We start from the raw sequence: 24,847 nt of genomic DNA on the forward strand, positions 1-24,847 counted from the left end.
CTGTTTCTGGGCATGATTTTGGATACGGCATCACAGAGGATTGTCCTTCCAATAGACAAAGCCCGGGATATCCGGTTCTTAGTTCAGCTGGTCCTCAGACTAAGGAAGGTGTCCCTGCTTCTTTGTCTGCGTCTCTTGGGGAAGATGGTAGCTGCTTTCGAGGCACTATAGTTCGGGCGGTTCCACTCCAAGGTGTTTCAGCTGGACCTGCTAGCACAAGGGTCAGGGTCTCATCTGCTTCTACATCAACGGATCCGTCTGAGCCCTTCTTTGGTGGACACAATCCACCAATCTTTTAGCGGGCCGAAGATTCGGAGTGTGGGACTGGATCATCGTAACAGATGCCAGCCTTCGAGAATGGGGAGCAGTAGTCCTCGATTATCACTTTCAGGGTCGATGGTCCCCTCTAGAACAGAAGTGGCCCATAAATGTGTTGGAACTCAGGCCCTGATTCAGAGCCGGTCACTCTGACAGAGCGCTCGCTCTGAATCAGGGCCGGTCTTTTTTTTTTTTCTTTTTTAGAACGGCCTCCTGGCCGCTCGCATAGCTGTGGGTGACCACCCACAGCTATAGCGAGCGGCCAGGAAGATGGTCGCGATGGTCAAGACCATCGCGACCATCGGGCTTGCGACAAGACCCTTGTGGTAGGGTCTCGTTGCCGCAAGCCCCAGAGAAATCTCGGCTCAAACAAAGCCGAAATCTCTCCCACTGACATCACTCGTGATGTCAGTGGGGCCGGCCCCAAACGGAGGCGTTTACATGGGAACGCCTCCGTTTGGGCAGCCACTCCCCCGGCCTGCCCACCAAAGGCACTTAACATCGACAGCACGCCCCCTTTGGTACGAGACCCGGAGCGACGAAATGCCCGTCGCTATCCGGGCCTCGCGCATGCGCACGACGGAGCCGACAAGGAGGGACTCTGAGTCGCATGGCCATGCGAGAAGTAACTCAGATCCTCCGGGGGGCCGAGAATAAGTCAGTAATCCTGTCGGCGGTATTCATCCCGGGTGTGGACAATTGGGAGGCAGACTATCTCAGTCGACAGGATATCCATCCCGGGGAATGGAAGCTTCATCCAGATGTGTTCAAAGCGCTGATACATCGATGGGGATGTCCTCAGGTGGACCTCATGGTGTCACGGTTGAATTATCAGCTCCCTGTATACGTGTCAAGAACTTGAGATCTGCAGGCAGAGGCAGTAGACGCTCTGACAGTTCCGTGGATCTACGACTTCGTTTACCTTTTTCCTCCGATTCCACTTCTTCCTCGACTTCTAAAAAGGATAAAGAATGAGTTAGCCTCTGTCATTCTCGTGGCTCCCAACTGGCCTCGGAGGAGTTGGTTCCCGGACCTTCGGTCCCTATTGTCAGACGATCCTTGGCCCCTTCCGCTGCGCCTGGATCTTCTACAGCAGGATCCTTTCGTACACCCCAACTTAGCGCAACTGCGTTTAACGGGCTGGCTCTTGAAACCGATATCCTAAGATGCAGAGGCATCCCAGACTCTTATTCCCACCATGCTACGTACCAGGAAGCCAGTCTCGGCTGCGCATTATCATCGCATCTGGCAGTCTTATTTCTCATGGTGTTCCAGTAGGGGTCTTCCGTCTAGGACTTTTCAGTTGCCCGGGGTTCTGCTTTTTCTTCAGATGGGTCTGGATTATGGCTCACATTCCTGAGGTGCAGATGTTTCTTCAGGGGGTCTTGCGTGTGCAGCCTCCTTTTGTACCACCGATAGCTCCCTGGAACTTGAACTTGGGACCTCATTCAGAGTCAGTCGCGAGCGCCGATGCGCTTGTAACCGACTCGGTGGTTTGGCCTGCGCAGCGGCCGCACTGCGCAGGCAGAAACTCTGTCGCTCCGGAGCTAGTTACCAAAGGGGGCGGCTGTCCTATGTTGATCGACAGCTACCCCGTTTGGTAGGCGGGCTGGGGGTGATGGTTTCCAAAACGGAGGCGTTCCTTTACGAACGCCTACCGTTTTGTGGGCGGCCGCACTGACATCAGTAATGTCAGTGGGGAGCTTCCTGCTCCGAGTGCCCAGACCCAACCTTAGGGTCTGGTCATAAGCCCCGATGATCGCGATGGTGATCACCATCGCGACCATCAACCTGGTCGGTCGTTAAGCTGTGGGTGGTAACCCACAGCTTAACGATTGACAAGGAGGTGGCCGTTGAGGATGCAAGCGGCCGCCCTGATTCAGAGCGACCGCTTGCAACTAATGATCGCCTCTGAATGAGGTCCTTAGTGATTATGTTTCTTCAGTCGTCCATGTTTGAACCTTTGGAAGAGGTTGATATTAAGTACTTGTCTTGGAAGACAGTCCTCCTCCTGGCTCTAGCTTCGGCTCGTAGAGTTTCGGAATTGGGTGCTCTGTCCTATAAGCCACCTTACCTTGTGTTTCATGCTGATAGGGCGGAACTCCGGACGGTAGCTGCCTTCCTTCCCAAGGTTGTGTCGGCTTTCCATATCAATCAGCCTATTGTGGTACCTTCTTTGTGGAGGACTCTGGTGGTTCTTCTACCTTAGATGTGGTCAGAGCTCTCCACATCTATGTTGCCAGGACAGCGTCCCTCCGTAAATTGGAGTCGCTTTTTGTCCTCTATGATGCTGTTCGAAGGGGTTGGCCAGCGTCTAAGCAGACTTTAGCATGTTGAATCAGGCTGACTGTTCGTCAGGCTTATGTTAGTTCCGACCGTTGGCATCCTTCGTCCATTTCAGCTCACTCCACATGTTCTGTGGGTGCGTAATGGGCGGCCGGTAGGGGGAGCCTCCACGTCACAATTGTGCCGTGCGTCTACTTGGTCTTCAGTTCACACGTTTGGGAAGTTTTACAAATTTGATACGTTTGCTGCTTCAGCATCCCGTTTTGGCCGCCTTGTTCTGCAGGTTCCGCAGAGCGCTCCCGCCCGTGGGGAAAACTTTGGGACGTCCCCAGCGTAAGCTCCTCCAGTGTCCCATAGTGGATGAAAGAGAAAATGGGATTTTGGTACCTACCGGTAAATCCTTTTCTCTGATTCCACAGGGGACACTGGACGCCCACCTCTGCGCTCTTGGCCTGCCTGTGCGGCTTGTTCCGTATGTTGTATGATTTGGTTATGGTGTGTTCTTTTCTCCCTCTTTCTTCGCTTGTTCTCCATCTCCTCTCGGTCTTCATTTTCTAAACTGAGGGCTGGTGGGGCATAGAGGGGGAGGAGTTTCACACTTCTAAATTATTTCAAGTGCCAGCTCCAATTATCCACGCCTCCTATACCCTAGCGTAAGCACCTCCAGTGTCCCCTGTGGAATCAGAGAAAAGTAATTTTTATCAGACAATGGATTAATTTTTTCAAATAGTTAAAAGCTACTTTGCTGACTGCAAATATACCAGATTAATAATGATCCATGTTGCATTTCTTGTGCAATGCTTACTGCTGTTCTCAGCTCTTGCTAAAGGTGCAATAAATTGTATCGTGGTCTATGTATTAAGCCATGGGGAGAGAGAGAATGTGGATGGAAATAAAGTACCAACCAATCAGCTTCTGTCACTTTACAGGCTGTGGGGGCGATTCAGTTCCGCGCAATGCTGAATAGTCCCGGGAGGGAGCTCCTGGATCTATTCAATTCAGCGCACTGTTTCGTCCGACTAAAGGATTTCTTCTCTCACACTCCTGAGGGTGCGAGGGGAAAGCCGACTACAATGCCGGCCGTGAGGCTGTTTTCCGGCTCAGTGCGGCACTAACAGTCTCGCGGGCGGCACTTTAGTCGGAGAATGCCGGTTCTCGTGACTAAACACCCAGGTTAAGAGCAAGAGCCTACATTCTCTGACATAACTGCTTCCCGACAAAAGTAAACAGCGTGCTGAATGGATTAGCTCCAGGAGCTCCCTCCCAGGGCTATTGAGCATCGCACTGAATTGAATCGCCCCCATGTGTTTGAAAAATAACATGAGCTGATTGGCTGATGCTTTATCTGCATTCACTTTATATCTCTCCAAGTCTTATTGCCTAAATAGAATCATTTCATTTACCATGTAGACTTGCAGTACCAAGCACTCAGACTGTAGAGTTCAATAGTTTAGTACTGTACCAAATAGTTACTTGTCTTTTGTTGAAATATGGCAAAGAATATATCTGAGTACAAAAACTTTCTCCTCCATTTAGCACCCCATTGTGTATGCGCTTTGTGCCAATGAACGAGCAAACATGCATTGCTAGGTGACACTTTGCAACTTTACAACGATATTCTGTTCTGTGCAGTTCATATCTGGCTTTACATATTTATTTATAATTAAGGCTGCACCATTTATTAATATTTGCAGTTAATTGAATTGCAGTAGTTTTGCATATTTTGCCTTCAACTTAATGCATGGATATCCCGACTCTTGAGTATGTGCTTCCACCCATTGTTGCCCTTTACTGATAAGTGTCCCCTCCAAATTCCATGCTGACATCACTTGTACAGAATGTTGCTTATGAAACAGTAGCAAGTTGAGCTGTCATGGTCGCTGAAGCTCCTGCCAAATGTTCCTCAAACATGTACAGCCGTGGCCAAAAGTTTTGAGAATGAGACAAGTATTTGTTTTTGCAAAGTCTGCTGCTTCAGTTTTATGATGGCAATTTGCATATGCTCCAGGATGTTATGAAGAGTGATCAGATGAATTGCAATTAATTGCAAAATCCCTCTTTGCCATGACAATTAACTTAATCCACAAAACAACATTTCCACTGCATTTTAGCCCTGCCAAAAAAGGACAAGCTGACGACATGTCAGTGATTCTCTCGTTAACACAGGTGAGAGTGTTGACAAGGCTGGAGATCACTCTGACATGCTGATTGAGTTAGAATAACAGACTGGAAGCTTTAAAAGGAGGTTGGAGCTTGAAATCATTGTTCTTCCTCTGTTAACCATGGTTACTTGCAAGTAACCATATGCAGTCATCATTGCTTTGCACAAAAAGGGCTTCACAGGCAAGGGTATCGCTGCTAGTAAAGATTGCACCTAAATCAACCATTTATCGTATCATAAAGAACTTCAAGGAGAGAGGTTCAATAGTTGTGAAGAAGGCTTCAGGATGCCCAAGAAATTCCAGCAAGCACTAGGATTGTCTCCTAAAGTTGATTCAGCTTCGGGATCGGGGCACCACCAGTGCAGAGCTTGCTCAGGAATGGCAGCAGGCAGGTGTGAGTGCATCTTCACGCATAGTGAGGCGAAGACTTTTGGAGGATGGCCTAGTGTCAAGAAGGGCAGCAAAGAAGACACTTCTCTCCAGGAAAAACATCTGGGACAGACTGATACTCTGCAAATGGTACAGGGATTGGACTGCTGAGGACTGGGGTAAAGTTATTTTCTGTGATGAATCCCCTTTCAGATTGTTTGGGGCATCTGGAAAAACGCTTGCACGTAGAAGGAAAGGTGAGCGTTACCATCAGCCCTGTGTCATGCCAACAGTAAAGCATCCTGAGACCATTCATGTGTGGTGGTGCTTCTCAGCCAAGGGAATGGGATCACTCACAATTTTGCCTAAGAACGCAGCCATGAATAAAGAATAGTACCAAAACATCCTCCAAGAGCAACTTCTCACAACCATCCAAGAACAGTTTGGTGACAAATAATGCCTTTTCCAGCATGATGGAGCACCTTGCCATAAGGCAAAAGTGATAACTAAGTGGCTCAGGGAACAAAACATTAAAATTTAGGGTCCATGGCCAGGAAACTCCCCAGACCTTAACCCCAGTGAGAAATTGTGGTCACTCCTCAAGAGGCGGGTAGACAAACAAAAACCCACAAATTCTGACAAACTCCAAGCGTTGATTAGGCAAGAATGGGCGGTCATCAGTCAGTATGTGGCCCAGAATTTGGTTGACAGCATGCCAGGGCGAATTGCAGAGGTCTTGAAAAAGAAGGGTCAACACTATAAATATTAACTCTTTGCATAAACGTAATGTATTTGACACTTATGAAATGCTTATAATTTTACTTCTGTATACCATAGTAACATCTGACAAAAGGTCTAAAAACACTGAAACAGCAAACTTTGTGAAAACCATTCCTTGTCATTCTCAAAACTTTTGACCATGGTTGTATACTGACTAATATCTACTCTTGCAGTTAAAGGTAACTAGTGCATTCCATTTTAACATTTGACCCTGACCATGATGAGATGTTTATGTATCTTCAAAAGGAGACATTCTGATATACAGACTTTCTGAAATCAAGGCAAATAAGTGGCCTAAATAGCTTTTCTTTCTTAACCTAATAACTATCAGTATCTTACAGGTAACGGATACCCCAAAAAAAGACACCAAGCGCATTGAAAGAAAGAAACAAAAAGTAACAGTTTCCGGGTGTGGCTCGTGTTTGCTTAAGTAACAATGAGCCACACCTGTGTAGAAGCTTTTTTTTTTTTTTTGGTCCTATACCTATAATGTTTTAATATCTACTCTTCCTTAACTTAATATATTACTATGTAAAGCATTCTTTTTGCCTTCACCCAGCCTATATATCGAGTTAGCTGCTTTTGAAACTACATAAATATGCTATTATGACGAGGGTCTTTTGACAGAAGGTCGGGCATCCCTAATTCTTTATGAAGCATTATTTGTGTAACACGAGTGTATATTGAATATATCACATTTAAACACTGCTGCATCAGTTTTAGGGGTCTATTTACTAAGCAGTGTTAGAGTGAAAAGTGATAAGGTGCCAGCCAATCAGCTCCCAACTGTTCTCTCATAGGCTGTGTTTGAAAAAATGACAATTGGGAGCTGATTGGCTGGCACCTTATCACTTTCTGATCACTTTTCACTCTGTCTCCTAACACTGCTTAGTAAATAGACCCCTCAGTGGTCAATCCAATTAGGATTGAGTATGCAAGTACGAGTTTGTCTCTTGAAACTCACACACCTCACACGAATGCTCCCTCCTGAGAATTACAGAATCAAATTAGAAATGCCAACTCGCACTACTCGCAGTGAGGGTGTACAAATTCCCTATAGCATGCTATTTGGGAGAAGTGCATGAAATAGTGGGGAAACCATGTCAGACCCCCCCAAAATTCATAATTTCTTTAGCAGGACCATATAGAAAGCTGTTACTGGGCATAAGGAAAGCATTGGATGTTTGTAAATTGTGTCAAATGGCTGATTTTTAATTATCATTTTTTTTTAATAAAAAGCAACGTTTTCACATTTAATCTCAAATTAATTAAATGAAAAATGCAAAAAAAAAAAAAGTAGGGAAAAGTGATTTGGAGAAAATTTGAGGGACCTTCACATTTAAAAAAATAAAATAAAAAAAAATCTATATATGTGTGTGTATGTATATGTATATATATATATGAGAGAGAGAGAGCAATTATTTTTCAATAAAAAAAAAATATATTTCAATTTAAATTTAAAAAAAAATAATTTGGGGGTATTTTTTTTTTTTTTTTTTAAACACCCAAAACTGACTTGTAATTATTGGGCCAATTAAAACAATTGTAAACTTCTAAATGCCTACTTAGTCATTTAGGGGGGCTTTGTAAAGGGTTCTGCACTGTGTCCTCACATCACATTTTTACCTTGAAATATAGATTTTCTCTACCGTCTCACACCCTAGTGAGGTGCGCACTTAAAAACACAAGAAAAATCACAACTTGACAAAAAAAAATACAATAAATGAAACATTGCAGACTTTGCTGGATAAGGATCACTGTCTTCCAACATAGAAAACCCATTCCAAACAGAACCGCCGTTTTCAAAAGTAATCCACTACCAGGCAATTGAGAAAGTGGTATTTCAGTGCTGACTTCCACCATTTGTTTATCACTACACCAGACTATAGTCATTACCTCTTTGTCGCCATCTCTGTATGACCACCCTCTCCTTCTCTCTCTGCTCTTGACTTCAAAAACAAAATAAACTGCACCCTAAACATCTTCTATAGCCACATGAGCTTTCTCCTCCCCTCACACTTCGCATCGCTTAACTCGCCTCTTCAGCCTGTCCTTAGACATTTGCCCCTCAAGAGAATTATACATTGTTTTGTTTTGTTTTTTTTGCCATTTTTATATTAAAACCTTGTCAGTTCTGTCTCTTCAGCTTTGTCTAAGAAGCTATAGTTTATCATTGTGATCTTTTTGGCGTATAGCACCACCACTTTAGTCAGTGTATTCAAGGAACATTTACTCTATTTAATTTTAATTTTTAATAAAGTTACTACAGAATGTAAGGCTGATTTTAAGTGCCATCAATGGAAGCGGTTTGTTCTTTGCTTAAAACTGTTTTGGTATAGCGGTGTAAATGGTAAGCTTTGGCAACACCATGTGACAACAGTAATTCTGTTTTTTAATCTGGGTTTGTGTAAAATATTCAGCCTCAAAGAATTTCCCCACCTCGCCTTTGGCACATATATCTGCAATAGAGTTAATTTTTGTAAACCCAAACTTCATGTTAAGGGTTGGTTGTGGAATTCTGATTTGTATAGATTCTACATACAGGCATTATGGTATTTGGAGTACTGTTCTGTATTTATGAAATTATTCCTTAAGTACATAGTATGAAATTCAGTACAAATTTTATCTAAATAAGAAACTGGAATTCTTCTGAAATCTGTATTTACATATATTAAAAGATGCCTAAATAAGAAACTGGAACTCTTCTGAAATCTGTATTTACATATATTTAAAGATTCCTAAATCTGCTATTATGAAATGTTCGCAAATCTGTGGCACTGGAAGTGTTAAAAGGTATATAAACTAAAGAGAGGTTGTGTAATTTTTATACAATTTGTCTGTGTATCTATATACAAGGGTAACTCAATAAGGAGTATGGAAGATCTGAGTTACGAGGGCAAGCTCAGTTATACCTCTTTTCCACCAAAAACCCAGATCCGACCTGGGTTTTTGGACATAGTTTCAACTCTGGTCAGACTCATTTACACTGGACCTTCGATCTGGGTTACTCCCAGGTCAGCCCTGTTCACACTGAACTCAGGTCTGCCCTGCTAAACCTGTGAGATCATAAAAAGTGGGAAGTGAATGCCCCACAACCACTAATCAGCTAATTTCAGGCATGACCCTGGTCAGATAACCCGGGTTGCACCGTTTACACTGCACCATTACCCGGGTCCATCCTGGGTCTAACCCTGGTAGCTACCTGGGTTGGATTGCTGGGTTACTTGACCTGGGTTATTTTTCAGGGACCCTTTTACACTGAGCTGCGACCTGGGTAGAGCCAGCGAAAAACCCAGGTTATTGCTCTGGTGTAAAAGGGGTATAATTGAGGTTTGTATGTAATGGTACGGGAAAGATTTTAATTGATTTAGCTCGTAGGTGAAAACTAAAGTGCTTTACTTTTCCGTCAACAGTAGGTAATCCCTTATTAATGCGAATATTACCTACTGTACAGTTCAAACCATTTTGGAAAGGAAAGCTGGACAAATGCATCACTATCCCTTTGCATAACCAAAGCATACTGGATGATGCAGCACACTTGCAAAATGCTTACTGCACACTCCACGCTTCTACTACAACTCAAGACAGTTAATACTAAGAGACCTAATGGCCCCCATACATCAGCAATTGATTGCAGCAATCGTGCAATTTGCAATCGATTGTGTATAAAAACCTTTCCCTTTTTCAATCGATTGCAGATTTGCCACAATCGATTGTGTATAAAAATCATTCCCTTTTTCAATCGATTGCAAATTGCACGATTGCTGCAATCAATTGCTGATATATGGGGGCCTTCACTTGTATACAGCCTTTATCAAAACCTCTAATGGGTATTTCAGAGTCTTGATTCTTTGCCTTTTCACAGATTTTATCTTCAGTCCTCATGATTTATTTAAAATTCCTTAACTTCAGCTTCGTACTTCCCGATTGTACGGTTTTGAAACCATTGGTTTCTGCTTTGTCCATCATGTCCCATCAGCTCAGGTCTAAGCGGCTTAGCCAGGCATGACATTTGTCTGATAGATCCCCCCAGCCAAGTGATTCTCTCCATTTTGCTTGTGAATATACATAAATCATGCTGGGATAGAGCTTGCTGTGTGATTCTTTGCAACATCTCTGATACCTGACTGGAGTCTTGAAGATAACTGTCCTACAATGAGTTGTTGGTCAGTCAGATCAATCGCTTGACAAAATCTCAAAATCCTTCTGGTACCAATTAATGGGGGCCCCATTTTTTGTCCAAAAATGATAGCTCCCCCATCCAAGTATTTCACTCATTTTAAAAATGCCGTCATGACATTTTAGTTGCCCTGCTTTTTTTTATTATGAGCTGTTCATGGCCAAAAGAAAACAAGGAAACCCGTTAGTTGAATAGCGCCGGGAAGTTGGTCCTGGAGTTATTCAATTCAGCGTGCTGTTTAGTCCGACTATTACAACTCAAGTCACATAATGTCGGTTCTCGCAACTTAATATGGGTGTTTAGTCGCGAGAACTGGCATTCTCCAACTAAAGTGCTGGCCGCAAAGCTGTTAGCACTACACTAAGTTGGCAAAATGATTCGCGGCTGGCTCTTTAGTCGGGAGGGTGCAAGAAGAAATCCTTTAGTCGCACACCAACAGCGCGGTCAATTGAATGGCTCTGGGTCCAACTTCCCCACACTATTCAACTCACTCTGAATTGAATCACCCCCATTGTTTGTACTGAAATTAAAATCTAGTCCATCTTCTATTACAGGAGTTTTAACTAGGAATGATGGTCAAAGAAGAAAAACATCTGCAATCTATATTGCAGATGAGCAGTTGGAATTCTGAGATTGTCTTGGCATGCCCCTTGCTGTGGGGTTTATTTTGTGATAATGGGCCTGATTCACTGCGGATTGTAATATTGCGTACGCACGCAGTTCATCTCTGATAGTATGCTAATCCATTGCGATCACAATGCAAACTCAGCACAACATAAGGACGCCCCCTTTACCTTACACACACCTGTAATGCTTAGCATAAAAACGAAACCATCGGTACAATCGAGTAACATTGCAGCCTCACGCGCACTTTCACAAGCCTTGACCTTACTCAGAAATGCTAACAGCCACGCACGCTATGAGACCTCACACTGCGTATGGCATTGCAGTGGCTAATTTATGCACGCCCCTGCAATGGCGTGCGAACACACTGGAACGCCTGCATTTCCCTTACCACCCCCCCATCACCACCCACACACGGTGCTTCCTGTCAATCACTCTGCGAGGGTTGTTCGTAGCCTCTGCGATCACTGCCCCTATCGCAATAGCTAGTTCGCGCACTGCGATGCATGCACAGAACGCAACAATCGGCCGATTGCATGCATATTAGCAACTGCGAGCCAAGCTGAATCAGGCCCAATGTTAGCTGTCTGTAATTTGCCCCACTGAGCATATCTTATTACTAGGCACAGCCATCGATGTCATGGTAACAGCCAGGATTGGAACATCGTATATTCGCAAGATTGTATTATCAGTGATTTTGATGACAGGACATTTTTAAGTAACTTTTGTGGGTAATAGATAAATCCCCAAATAATACTTAAAACAGTCATCGCTTTATCCCTTTTGGCAAGCTTTGACTCCTCTTTATTTAACAGAAAAGGGGAAGCATGTGTTGTCTGATAGCTTCATAAGTAATAAGGAAGGTATAGTTAATTTTGGGGAATATCAAGTACATATTGGTATAAATGCCCCATGTTAAGATGCAGGTTTTTTACTTTTGTTGTTGACATAGCATAGAGACCATGGGTTCGATTCAATTCAGCACGATGTTGAATAGCCCTGGGAAAGGAGCTCCTAGAACTATTCAATTGACCACTCTGTTAAATCCCACTAGAACCACTTAAGTCGGAGAATGCCGGTTACCGTGCCTTAAGCTGGGTGTTTAGCCACGGTAACCGGCATTCTCCAGCTAAAGTGCCGGCTGTGAGGCTGTTGGCAACATGCTAAGCCGAAAAACAACAGGTCGGATTTCTGCTCGCACCTCAGGATAGTGCGAGCAGGAATCCTGTAGTAGGACTTAAAAACGCGGTCAATTGAATAGCTCCTGGAACTCCTTCCCCGGGCTATTCAACATTGAGCTGAATTGAATCGCTCCCCATGACTGGAAAATGGGTTTTATGTGGACTCTGAACACAAAATTTTACAGTATGGCCTCACAGCTACATAACGGTGTAACAAGCAGACAGTTATCCCTAAACAAGAATTATGAGCCATATTCAATTAGAGGCGAAGTTTTCGCCTGTCCGACTGTTCGCTTCATTCGCCTGTTTCAGAGGCAAATTTATTCCGTGCTCGTCCCCGCTTTTCGCCTAATTCAATTGCAAAACAGGCGAACACGGAAACAGGCGAATACGGAACAGGTGAAAAGTATTGAAAGAACTGGGGAAATCAGTCTGTACCCCAGAAAAAGATGCACTAACATAGGGAATCAGTATAGATGTGTACTAATAACCCTAATAAAGCTATTTTGTGTACTTAAGTTGTGTAAATTGCTTGCTATTAGCGTCTTTGTAAATGTGGTGAAGAAAGGCATAAAGCTGTAGTTTTTGGTGAAAATAAGAATTCCTGTCAAATTTGGGGTACTTGAAAATGGGTGCTAGCATGTTTTTATGTCTCTAAAGTGAACTTTTAAAAAACGTGAAAAATCCACCTGCTGCATGCACCTGCAATCCCAAAAACACCTGACCCATACTTGTGGACCCCCAAGAAGTATTTTTCGCTACTTTTAGTGTTTATCCCCCCACTTTTTAAATTTACACCCCAAAAATGATATGTCTTTTTTGGGGTGTTCTTAGGTTTTAGTTTTTTTTTTGCGTATTTGTCCTTTGGGGAGCTGTCCCAAGGGGTCTGAGTTGTTTCCCCACGTTTGCACCCCAAAATAAAGATTTTGCATTTCTTTTCACCAGCTATTGATTGGAGAATCATTTTTGGAGAATTGTTTCCACTTAGGCGAAATTGTCCTGGAATTGAATTTGGTGAATTTTTTTTAGGCGAATTTTTCACAAAAAAACAGGCGAATATGGCTTTTCGCCTCTAATTGAATTCCCCTCTATGACTTGTTCGTCGTTGGAGCCACAGTGCATCTCTAAATTGCTGGTAAATGAGAGCTAGCAGAAAGTGGTTTGTTAGTGCAATGCTAATATATACATTAGTACCATGTTGCCTAATGCGTGCAGAATTCTTCAGATTAGATATGTATTTAAAATAGTTGTGAAATTCTTGCTTAAACATTGTTTTTGCCAAACACATTACATGACTGCAATCTGAATGTACCCATGGCCACATTAACAAGCTCCAAGTCAGCAACAATGTCTTGTTTCCTTTAATCTCATTGACACCCTTTCTTAATGAAATACTATGATCACCTGTATTCCAGCTTTAACAGACTTGGTAAATTGCCTGGAAATTAATGTTCATAATTATTTTTGTGATATTATTAATTGCAGTTAGAGATAAAAAAAAAAAAAGCCCTATAATGCCGCGGATCCACTAGGCGATTTAAATGAGCTATTGAATGATTACGACATCGTAATCGCGCATTAATCGTGCATTATGTCGGAAACGACCAGCAATGCGCGCTCCCGCTGGTTGTTTCCGACATCAATCATCGCCTGAACGTGCCGCACGGTCAATCTGCCGATAACGACAGATTGGGCATGTTCAGAGATGATGGAGCGTGCCTGCACTGAACGACATATCGTTCAGTGTAGGCACTGTACATTATGAGGAATGTCTATGATTACAATGTTGTAATCGTACTGTCGTTCGTCTATCTGCTAGTGGATACGCACCTTAAGGGCAAGTGAGCTGTAAGATGTTGATGTGCTCAGAGGTGAATCTGGTAAAAATAGTGAAGTATAGACCCAGAAATGGGAGGCATGGAGAACTTTTTAAGCAGTGTGTGGTTTGTTGCTGATCTAGTGTAATAAAACGTTAGTAGGGCAAAAAGAAATATAGGATAAAGGGAAACAATTAGATATTTTAATGAGTAGTGGCATACTGACGTTAAAGGCATCACTTATAACATATGGCGAGATCTAACTGTTCATATTTGTCCATCAACTTAGTTTTATTAAGGCTGAAGTGTAGATCTTCATTCAATTTGTGCCATTGCACAATGTAGAACAGGGCAGTGATGAGAACCAGGTCATCATGCCAAATGCCCTTTGACCCCGCCTATGACATTTTTTGGAGAGGATGCCCAAAAAGTAGACAATTATGAGTTTAGTACATTACACAAACATATTTGTCCCTACACATGGTCATACATATTGTCACTGTACAGATTACAGAAGGTTTACGAACAGGAATTTATTTTTGCCTTCTTCTACCAGTCTTCTCGGACATGTAGGTTTATCCTTGTTTTGTTTACTATTGTTTTGTTATCTGTTTTGATGTGATTTTCAAGATGCATTGTTTTTTTTTTTTTTGTATTTATTAATATTGTCCTCTTTTATTACTGTTGGCACATTGAAAAACAAATGAAATTATTGGATGTAGTTGTTAAGAGTGGGATTAGTTTCAGCAGTTGCTGTAACCCGAGATTAAATGGTTTTAAGACTAGCATAATGTGCTTTCATATACACCCATTAGCCATAACATTAAAAGCACTTGCCTAATATTGTGCAGGTCCCCCTTGTGCCACCAAAACAGATCTGACCTGTCGAGCATGGGTCCACAAGACCTCTGAAGTGGTCCTGTGGTATGTCCCCACAACATTAGCAGCAGATCCTTTAAGTCCTGTAAATTGCCAAGGTGGGGTCTCCATGGCTCTGACTTGTTTTCCAGCGCATCCCACAGATACTCAGTCATATTGAGATCTGGGGAATTTGGAGGCCAAACCGTTCCTGAACAATATTTGCAGTGTGGCTGGGCGCATTATCCTGCTGAGAGGCCACTAATACCGTTGTCATGAATGGATGTACTTGGTCTGCAACAATGTTTAGGTAGGTGGTACGTGTCAACATCATCTACAGGACCCTAGGTTTCCCAGCAGAACATTATTCACAGCATCACACTTCCTCTTCCAGCTTGCCTCCTTCCCATAGTGCATCCTGGTGCCACCTCTTCCCCATGTAAATCTGGCATAGGCTCCCAGCTGTCCACATGATGTACTGTAAACTAAAAGGTACTTCATCAGACCAGGCCACCTTCTTGCATTGTTCCATGGTCCAGTTCTGACATTCACGTTGTAGGTTCTTTCTACGCAGCCCCATGCACTGTGTGTTTTGACACCTTTCTATCAAAGCCAGCATGAACTGTTTCAGCAATTTGTGCTACAGTAGCTCTTCTATGGTATCGGGCTTATATACTCACCCATCATGGCGGGAAAAATTATTTTCTCTTATATACGTTGAACTGCCTTCCTTTCTGACACTGCTTTTGAAAGCTACTTGTAAGATAAATGAGTTTATGCTGGTGTAAAACACAACATATTGGTTCAAATTGTGGAAGTGTGCACAACGTCTCGATGTGGAATCAGATTTGCCAAACTGAGGTAAAAATATATTATTTAGTAAGTCACTCATTACTCTTCACTTGGCACGAAGTGCTGGACATTATTTATTACATTTGTCCTTTTAGTTTACCCATCATCAGCTCAATGTGTTTTTTTTTTTCGGCAATTCAGCCCAGGAACTAGCGCAGTGAGCCACCGATGCTATTAAGGAGCCACTGTGCTGCCCAAAAAATGTATATGCATGTTTGGTTATGTATGTTGAGGGGTGTTTGCAATACTGACTACATTCATGGCAAGCTGGTTATTTGGCCAAAAGTAGAATTGCCTGACTGTGACCAATTTGGCCACACACATGAAGGAACAAATTGCACATTTAACCACACCATTGGCTCATACTGTAGAGGGCCCATGCAGTGTGGTTTACCTTTAAGGAGCAGTTAGGCCTAAACCAGGGGTCCCAACCACTGTCCTCAAGGCACACTAACAGTCCAGGTTTTAATGCTAGCCATACTTGAGCACAGGTGACTTAATTAGTTAAATCAAAATAACTGAGGTACTATCTGTGCTCAATCCTGGATATTACTAAAACCAGGACTGTTAGTGTGCCTTGAGGTCTGAGGTTGGGACTCACTGGCCTAAACAGTGACTGATTAAGCACCTGGTAACATCCATTATTGTGTGCTAAAGGAATGAAGTTCAGAATTTGATGGATCCTCATTTTTCTATATATTTTTTACAACATTAATTTTTATTAGATATTTGCAAACTATATGGGGATACAGAAATAAGAAATGGGAAGAACAAAGATAGATACAGGCATGTGGTACACACAAAAACACACACACAGTAAAAAAAGGAAAATTCAGAGTATAATAAATAAAATTAGTTGGAGATAAAGACAACAACTGACTGAAAATATTCAGAATAAAAAAAAATTGCAATATAGAGCATCATTGTGCGTGACTAGTGAAAGACATGAACCCTCTGTAGAAAACTCGTGCCAGCTAAACAACTTCATAATCGGAGAGGTTGCTGAGGAAGAATATTCGACAATTCAAAGTCTCCATCAGAAAGCTATAGTTAATTTTTGTCTTAATCAGCATGAGAGGTGGAGCTTTGTCTCGTTTCCAGAACTGTTCAATAGCTGTTTTAGTTGCAATGAGAACATGGCTTATAAAATATATATGATACTAGAACATCATCAGGGAATATATGCAGGAGTGCAGTGGAGCGGGACAGAGATGACTCTAATGCAGCCTATCCATTAGGCGATTATCGTTATTGTTCAATCGCTCATTAATCCTTCACAAATCTGGCATTAAAATGTTGAAAACGACCAGGGATGCGCGCTCCGCTTTTCGACATCAATCATCGCCTGAACATGCCGGTCAATCTGCCGATAACTACAGATTGGGCATGTTCGGGAATGAGGGAGAGTGCCTGCACTGAATGACATATCGTTCAGTGTAGGCACTACAGGGGAAGAGGAACGACTGTACGATTACAATGTTGCAATCGTACTGTCGTTCCACTATCTGCTAGTGGATACGCACCTTAAGCCTGTAACCTGTATAACAGGGCACTTCCAGAAAACACGAAAAATCTCTCCTACTTGACCACATGAATGCCAACACAATATAGATTGGGAGGGCACATTTTCCCATATTTATAGACTTCCGCATAACAAGGTCCAAGCCACAAGACTGGATGAAAGACAATATGATACCAGTCTTGAATAAGGGAACAAATATCCAAAAGATCAGAGTTTCCCAATGCTGCCATTACAGTTCATGTTTTAAAGAGATCCATGACTGAGTACACTTGGTTAAATCAAATTGAGAAGCAAATTAAGTCACCTGTGTTCAAGCATGGATATCCTTAAAACCTGGACTGTAATTGCGGCAATTGGGAACCTCTGGCCATAGATTGTAAGTTTGTGAGCTGGGCCCTCTAACCACTATGGGGGGGAATTCAATTCAGAGCGATGTAGAATAGCCGCGGGAGGGAACTCCCGCAGCTATTCAATACACAGCGTTGTGAGGGCGGCTAAAGGACATTCACAGAGTTATCCTGAAGCCACTCCTTTGATATCTTGGCTGTGTGCTTAGGGTCGTTGTCCTGCTGAAAGACGAACCATCGCCCCAGGCAGAGGTCAAGAGCTCTCTGGAGCAGGTTTTCATCCAGGATGTCTCTGAACATTGCTGAATTCATCTTTCCCTCTATCCTGACACGTCTCCCAGTTTTTGCAGCTGAAAAACATCCCCACAGCATGATGCTGTCACCACCATGCTTCACTGTAGGGATGGTATTGGCTTGGTGATGAGTGGTGCCTGGTTTCCTCTAAACATAACGCCTGGTATTGACGCCAAAGAGTTCAATCTTTTGTTTCACATGGTCTGAGAGTCCGTCAGGTGCATTTTGGCAAACTCCAGGCAGGCTGCTATGTGATTTATACTAAGGAGTGGCTTCCGTCTGGCCACTTTACCATACAGGCCTGATTGGTGGATTGTTGCAGAGATGGTTGGCCTTCTGGAAGGTTCTCCTCTCTCCACAGAGGAATGTTGTAGCTCTGACAGAGTGACCATCGGGTTCTTGGTCACCTCCCTGACTAGGGCCCTTCTCCCATGATCACTCAGTTTAGATGGCCAGCCAACTCTAGTAAGAGTCTTAGTGGTTCCGAACTTCTTCCATTTACGGATGATGGAGGCCACTGTGCTCATTGTGACCTTCAAAGCACCAGATATTTTTCTGTACCCTTCCCCAGATTTGTCCAGACAATCCTGTCTCGGAGGTCTACAGACAATTCCTTGGACTTAATGCTTGGTTTGTGCTCTGACATGCACTGTCAAGCGTGGGACCTTATATAGACAGGTGTATGTCCAAACAACTGAATTTACCACAGGTAGACTCCAATTAAGCTGTAGGAACATTTCAAGGATGATCAGTGGAAACAGGGTGCACCTCAGCTCAATTTTGAGCTTCATGGCAAAGACTGTAAATACTTATGTACATGTGATTTCTTAGTTTTGTTTTTTTTTATTAAATTTGCAAAAATCTAAAAAAAAAAAAAAAACTTTGCACACGTTGTCATTATGGGTTATTGTGTGTAGAATTTTGAGGAAAAAAATGAATTGATTCAATTTTGGAATACGGCTGTAACAACAAAATATGGAAAAAGTGAAGCGCTGTGAATACTTTCCGGATGCCCTGTTAGTATGTATATAATAAAGATAGTGGGATTTTGTGAAAGGATATACTGGAACTACTGATAGTGTTCTAAATAGCCGTCTGTCACTTGAGATAAGCGCATCTGCATTTATATGCACTAAAGCAGGGTTCAGGGAACATTTTTACCTTTTACCCCAAAATATATTTAGATACGCCGACGTTACCCCTTGAATAGAAAGGAAGGAAATCCTATAGCAGTGCCCCCATATAATGCCCCTGTAGTGCCAATTGTACAAAAAAAACCACTTCCCTTGATCCCCGCTCCTGCATCCGCCGCCGTCCTGTCCGCCCGGCTGCTCCTCGGAACTATGGGAGAGACGTCATGACGCCTCTCCCATAGTGCGCATGGAGAAAGCCGGAAGCTGGAGTTCAGAAGAGAACTCCAGCCTCCGGGTAACGCGGCGCTGCAGGGAAGGCGCCGGGCGCCTGCTGGTAACAACAGCTCAGCGGGCGTCCGGCTTAGAGGCTCCCTGCGGCATAGCCGGGCATGCATATGACTCATTCTATATTATAGAATGATTCATATGCATGCCTGGCTGTCTGTCCATTACCCCCAGGAATTTCATTTTTACCCCATGTGGGGTAATTTACCCCTATTCCCCGACCACTGCACTAAAGCAAGTGTCTCGAAGCTTGCCTGTAGCATTCGCCGTGGTCAGACATGATTAAAACAAAGTTCTAGCAAGCGCTTCTGCATTTCCATGTAATTGCCTAATGATATGTAATATAATATTTTGCTAATTGAACTGCTTGTAATGTCCAAACATGACAAGTCTGTATGTTTGTATAAGATAGGCTTTTGCAAAATCTCTCGCATTAACTGCAAGTGTCTGGTGTACTGCTTGTAAGCTGGCATGTTTGTGGTGGTATCAGTCTCATCACATGAGTAATATATACATGTCTCTACTGATGCTTTGAATATTTTTGGCACAAGTCTAGTTGACTGGAAATTTGTCTAAATTAAACTGGCATGTAGTACATTTTGATAGGACAACCTTTAATTATCAAAAGGGTATGCAGCTGAGTGAGACTTCTATTTTAATTTGGCACAGTGGCTAGCATTGCTGCCATATAATGTTGGGCCCATAGATGTGTTTCTGACAAGGAAATTTATGGGGAGTTTGCATGTACTCCGCTTTCTGGTATGGGTTTCTTCTGGCAGTTCAAAATTCGCTGCTGCCAAAATGGACCATAGTATACTGTGTAGGGTTTGTGTGGTAAGGAGTTCAGACTGTAAGTTACAATGGGGCACGCATCAATACTGTCTGGAAAGGGATACAAAACATGGAGATGCTATACAAATAAGTAGTTATACTAAAATTTATTTCAATCATTTCCTTCATTTATTTTAAATATTTGCAGTATTGCTTTGCTATAAATGTTACATTTTAGTTTGCAACGTATGCTATAGCCATCAAATGATTCCTAAATAACCAGAATATCTGGGATTGCTTCTGTTATCTGGATAACATGTTATATAGTATTCCTGTTCTTAAAAAAACATTTAGGTAATATTCGGGTGAGGAAAAAAAAAAAAGTATCTGTTCCCCCAACTTTTTCCAAACCACTGCACCTTCGACCCGGGTCAGCCCTTTAAAACCCTATGGATGTCATTTTTTCAGGCTCACAAAGATACGATCACAAAAGGAAACACAAGGGAGGGGTGGAGACTGCTCACAGCATTGCAGGAATCCTGGCTGATGAATTACCACTATGTAGCCCTGAGTTCATGAGTGTTTGTGCTTTACTGCTATTTGATTCAGCTAGTGAACGCATGATGCAGCATAGTATACAGTTCACTTCATCACTCCAGTGATACCAATTTTACACCCAAGTGCCTGGTCTGAACCTGGAGTTCGAACACTGTTCCAACCCGGATCAGACCCAGCACAGAACAATTACATATAGTGGTGCCGAATCAGGATATTCCCAAGTCGGTGCCGTTCACACCTGAACCGGGTCTTCCGGCGTTGCAGAAGATGCTTGGAGATTATGTAGTCTCCAAGCGCCACTGAAGCTGGCCAATCGGGCGGCATGTGGCACGATCCGGGTCATCGTAACCCGGATGCGCCGTTTACACTGCAGGGTGCCACGGGAACGACTCATGGCCAACCCTGCAAACTTACCAGAGTTGGATCCCCGGGTACCTGGACCCGGGTGGATCCATTTACACTGACAAAAATCCTGTGTTGATACGCATTCACCAGCATCAACCCGGGATCTTTATGTCGGTGTAAAAGGGGTATTAGCCATCACTGTAATGACAGTAGTGGTATTAACCCCTTTCAGACTGTCGGAATGCTGAACGCGCATCAACAGGGGATTTTTGTCAGTGTAAATGGATCCACCCGGGTCCAGGGACCCGTGGATCCAACTCTGGTAGCTTGCAGGGTTGGCCATGGGTCATTCCCCTTTCACCCTGCAGTGTAAACTGCGTGATCCAGGTCACGATGACCCGGATCGTGGCGCATGCTGCCCGATTGACTGGCTACAGTAGCGCTTGGAGAGGACTTCTACAAGCGTCCACTGCAACCAGGGCCGGCCCGAGCAGCATGCCTTTACTGGAATATCTTAGTCCTGTTCCCTCACTCCGCTGTTTTCCACGACCTGGTGTTTTCCTGCTACCACCGACTAATGACACTTTCTCCAGTGGTGAGATGAGACATCATAGTAGGGGTAGGGGTATGCAATAGCTAGATCTGCTTCTAACTGCACCCCAGGTTAAAAGCCGTTGTGGCATTCACTTTACCCCTCCCTATACTAACACATAATAAAGAGTGTCATCACCCCTTCCAACTGTGAAGTACTCTGACGCAGAAATGTTTGTTGTGGTTTCCACTTAAGCAGGCATACACAGTGCAATAGGCACCGTGCGACTCGATGGGGGAGTCGATGGCTTCCCCTACCTGCATAGCGCTGCATGGGATCGCACATCGCATGCCCTGATCGACTGAACCTGCAGTAAGATCAAGGGGTGCGATGTACGACCCCACGGGTGCGCCCTCGGTTCGACATCAGGCCCATACACTGTGCGCTATAGCAGCCAAATCATACCTATCCGTTGGATCGGCTGCTTTATCGCACCGTGTATGGGCTGCTTTAGACTAGAACTGAAAACTGGGGACCTACATATCCCAGCAAGCAGTGTTTTATTCAGCTGAGTTCAACGGCTGGTGCTGAATGTTAGGGAGCTATGGACAGATGGGACCTAGCATGTGGAGATGGGAGGGGTGTTTAACCTGTAGGTGGGTGCTGGTTAGCTGCAAGAGCAATGATACATTAGGTTATGCAATATGTTGAGGGGGTGAATTTGGTATTTAGATCTATAACCTCAGATTGTTGAATATGGGAAAGGGTATATGGGGGATAATGAGACTTGTGGCATTAGGGTGTTGGTGTAGGGTATGGAGTGGAGGTGTGTTCGGTTATTAGTTATTTTAACATTATTTGACAATAGAATATGGGGAGTGGGTGTGTGAAGTAATTAGAGGGGGTTATGTGTATGTAGGGTAATTAGACTTATAACCTTGTCAGAATGTGGGATATGGAGGAATGTGTTATGTATGATAGATAAAAAAAGGGAATAATATAAGAATGACCTAGGTACCGTTGTGCACTTGTGCTAGTATAGGGATAGAATTATAGCTCGGAGTTCCATGACCTGTAAGAAAAAGAAAAACTTTGCCTGTGGCCTAATTACTTGTATATCAAGGGACACCCATGACTTCCACTATCCTAATATTTACTGTGTGTGTACATTATTTTATGTTTTCAAGTGATTCTCTCCATTTGAATTGATGAGAACAGTATGTGCAGTCTGCTGAGCTATGGATATGTTAGTTTGCCTTGTGCAGGAGATGAGTCACCATGTCTCTGTGCTGAGCTGTTTTCCTCATTCAACCTCACATTACTGCCTTTAGTTGTAACGATTAAAGCTGGGTACACACAAAACAACATATCCAACGATATAATGATTATATGCGGATCGGAACGGTATATCGTACACATCGTATAGTGTATGTGCCTCAGCCATCGTTCCCGGCCGTCGTTCATTGACTCATCCCATCTGCTGTGCTGCATCATCCCATCTGCTCACGTCCAACACGGTGTTACATACTGTAACGATACATCGTGCAGGCGTACACCAGATTATGTAGTGGGTATGGCGAAAGTGTATTGTTACATCACATCGCTGGGTCGCACAGTTGTATGGTGTGTACCCAGCTTAATAAATAATCTATTCACCCACAGTGGAAATTGTTAGGTAGCACAAATTGATGCGACTGTCAAATAGTGTTTGGTGTAGGCGCTGACCTACCCATAGCGGGCACAGGCCACAGCCCTAGATACAAAAGAATAGTACTGTAGATAAAAAATAACTTTGGATTATAGATCAGATGTTTGTTTTCTTTTTGTTAATGTTGAAAACTGAGATTTCTAAAAAAAATTTTCTTACCCACCTAACTCATAAAGGTGTATTTATAGATCTAGTAACTGTCCCTTGGTGCATTTTCTAGCTCTGCATGAAACTGTTGTCACACTGAAGTGTGTGCGCTATATACTGTACAGTACCCAAGTAACATAACATATGTATAGCAATGCACCGTGAAGGAATGTGCGTTATTTGCAGCAATATCATGACTTGCATTAGCTACAGATGTGTCCTGCTACATGTTTGCCGATTGCGCTACAAATGTGCTCACGCAATGCACCATTCGATTACCCACAGCAGCATGCGCTACTCTATGGCGCACACTGCGATTGCACCATGCGTTCCTATGGCAGCACACGCCTCGCGTCATGCTTGGCGTGATTTGCTGCGTACGCAGAAAAGATGTAGCAGGACACATCTGTAGGTACCTTGAATTCGTATTAAAGTACAGTTGCTGTCTAGAGCAATAGAGTACCCAGTCCATCTTTGAAGGGAAAAATCTGCATGTACTGTATCTGGGAAGCTACAATTTTGTCATTTATAAGCTTTATTTTTATGTTCCAAAGACTCATCTTATTTATCATCTCTTAAAGATCTGGCTCAAAATATTTTAAATTACTGTATATGCACAATTAATGTTTAAGATGTATATGTTCTACAAAGATTGCAGTCAGACAGATGGTTTTAAAGAGCTGGAAGGAAGGACGTATTTCTTGCATAATATAGTGTTTATTCTGTATTTCTCTCCTGTTATTTGCTATGGTGCCATCTGTTTGCTGCCTGCTCTTTCAACACATTAATACTTCTGTATACTTTTACTAGAAAAAATAGGTTAGACTTAAAAATAAAAGACCCTTAACCTAGGGCTGGATTTCTGATACAATGTAGGCTGGGCAATATTCTCAATAATATCTAGACAGAGTTTTCCTCCTGCTTTTTTTGACAAAAGCTCTTAGGTTGTCAACTCTGCTTTATGCTTCCTAAATCCGACATGTGCTTTTTCCTTTTTATGTACTAACTATGAAGCCGCATGTAAGAGAATTGTTTTGTGTATGCTGCTGAGGTGATATCTATAGCCTTTCATCTCCTTTTTGTTGGCCACTTTGTGCTCCTCTCAAGCCTCTTCTCTGTGCCATTATGTACATTCAAAACAATTGATTAAGCACATGTAGAAACACTGCTGCTGAGATGCATTGCTCTATCCCTATGCGCTGTGCTTTGCAGGAGGTTGCTAGGGGCTGGATTTGTTGCTATGCTGGTCGTCTGGGAAGAGCTCACTTAAGGATAGCTGAGTTGCTGAGGTTGTCTCCTGGACTGTGGCCCTGTACTATATTTTAGCTCTGAGAGACACAATTTTTTCTTCTTTTAGTAACAGAAGCAATTTCACTAATTGATATCTAAACTATAGCATTTCTGGAACCCACGTGCTGATAGGTGTTGAAGTAGCTGTCTCCCCTCTCCGTTTAAGGCAGTGTGCACCGTGGCTATATATATATATATATATATATTGGCCGTTTATATATTCAACCAAAATAAAGTGACAGGAGTAGTTTTTATTGTATACTAGAGCACTGTTGAATTGAAAATTGTTTTTGCATCCTTTTCCTTTATTGTGTGTCTTGCAGCAAAGAGATGACTTATGCACACAGGGTAAAGATGAAAATGGCAATCTCTGCTGAAAACAGATAGCAAAGATTTTATTGGTTCTGAAAGTTTTAATTTATTGTGACAGGGCTTCTGGAAAATAAGGTTTTAAATATATGACATGGATATCTTTTGGAATGTACCTA

At 43.0% G+C, this 24,847-nt stretch overlaps 1 protein-coding gene across 11 annotated transcripts in view; it reads left to right on the top strand.

Annotated features, from left to right (window-relative positions):
- Positions 1-24,847, top strand: part of MYCBP2 (MYC binding protein 2) — a 339,358-nt gene that overhangs the window by 16,297 nt on the left and 298,214 nt on the right. The gene's annotated exons all lie outside the window — the stretch shown is intronic.

Source organism: Taudactylus pleione, unplaced genomic scaffold (assembly GCF_031769625.1).
Source record: "Taudactylus pleione unplaced genomic scaffold, aTauple2 ptg000041l, whole genome shotgun sequence".
NCBI classification, from domain to species: domain Eukaryota; kingdom Metazoa; phylum Chordata; class Amphibia; order Anura; family Myobatrachidae; genus Taudactylus; species Taudactylus pleione.